This window comes from Rhincodon typus, chromosome 3 (assembly GCF_021869965.1).
Source record: "Rhincodon typus isolate 14 chromosome 3, sRhiTyp1.1, whole genome shotgun sequence".
Classification (NCBI taxonomy): Eukaryota; Metazoa; Chordata; class Chondrichthyes; order Orectolobiformes; family Rhincodontidae; genus Rhincodon; species Rhincodon typus.
The window spans coordinates 104,466,125-104,467,909 of record NC_063334.1 but is presented as its reverse complement, the minus strand read 5'-3'; positions in this window follow the sequence as shown (position 1 = coordinate 104,467,909).

The window sequence follows — 1,785 nt, the reverse complement described above, 5'->3', positions numbered from 1 at the left end:
GGAGGTTGGTGGGGTGGTACGTGAGGACGAGGGGGATTCTTTTTTGGTTTTTATTGCGTGGACGGGGTGTGAGGGATGAGGTGCGGGAGATGTGGGAGACACGGTTGAGGGCGTTCTCGACCACCGAGGAGGGGAAGTTACGGTCCTTGAAAAACGAGGACAACTGAGATGTACGGGAGTGGAATGCCTCATCCTGGGAGCAGATGCGGTGGAGGCGAAGGAATTGGGAATAGGGGATGGCATTTTTGCAGGAAGGTGGGTGGGAGGAGGAGTATTCTCGGCAGCTGTGGGAGTCGGTGGGCTTGAAATGAATATCGGTTTCTAGGTGGTTGCCCGATATGGAGACAGGGAGGTCCAGGAAGGGGAGAGAGGTGTTAGAGATGGTCCAGGTAAACTTAAGGTTGGGGTGGAAGGTGTTAGTGAAGTGTATGAACTGTTCGAGCTCCTCGTGGGAGCACGAGGCGGCGCCGATACAGTCATCAATGTAATGGAGGAAGAGGTGGGGTTTAGGGCCAGTGTAGGTACGGAAGAGGGATTGTTCCACGTAACCTACAAAGAGGCAGGCATAGCTTGGGCCCATGCGGGTACCCATGGCTACCCCCTTTGTCTGTAGGAAGTGGGAGGAATTGAAAGAGAAGTTGTTGAGTGTGAGGACGAGTTTGGCTAATTGTTCCCTTTATGCAAGTTATCTGTTAAGAATCTGCCATTCACACTTCCTCTTGACACATTTTACTTGTTACATTAACACTCCCACACCACAAACCCTTTGGCTATCCACTGTCACCTATCCTTCACCTTATCACAGACATTCTTCATTTTCCAGCCTCCTTGATTCCCAGCTGTATACACTTTGGGACAAAGTGAGGTCATGAATTATATATTTTTTTCTTTTCATGATACCCATGCCAGTGGCATTCAACTAATGAAATGCTAAGATTTCAGACAGTGTTATAGTTTATTTTAGGGAGTTCAACACTCCATGTTATTTTATGCTGCTTGAAACATTTCAAATTCTCCTGTAGGTATACGCAAATCTACTAACTGAGGGGTTGTTTGTGCCCTAGGACCTTAACACTTTCTGAAAGCACTTTTAAAATGCTTCAATATCCTTTCAAGGTCATTTTAAACTAAACAAATACAGAATAGGCAGAAACTCAATGTGGGCAAAATATATTAGGGATTGAAATTCACAAAAGAAAAGAAAGAGATAAGTTCTTTTCTCCAAACCTGCTCTTGTAGCCACAGTATTTAAATGGCAAGTCTAGTTCTGGTCAATGGTAACTACCAGAGTGTTGAGACTAGAGGATTCCGTAATGGTAATGCCATTGAATGCTATGGGGTAACACATTTTCTCTTATTGGTGGTGGTCATAACCTGGCATTTGTGTGGTGCGAATATTACTTGCAAATTTCAGACCAAACCAAAATATTGTCCAGATCTTGTTGTATTTAGACCGCTACAGTATCTGAGGAGTTGCAAATGGTGCTGAATATTGTGCAATCATCGGAAAACATCCTCATTTCTGACATAGTGATGGACAGAAGTTCATTGATGAAGCAGCTGAAGATAGTTGGGCCAAGGACACCACCCTGAGGAACTCCTGCAGAGATGTCCTGGAACTGAGATGACTGACCTCCAACAACCACAACCATCTTCCTATGTGCCATAGTTGACTCCATATAGTGGAGAATTTTCCTGATTCCCATTGACTTTTGTCTAGACTTTTGTCCACTGAAGTTTAGAAGAATAAGCGCTGAATTGATTGAAGATCTGGAGGGGACCTGA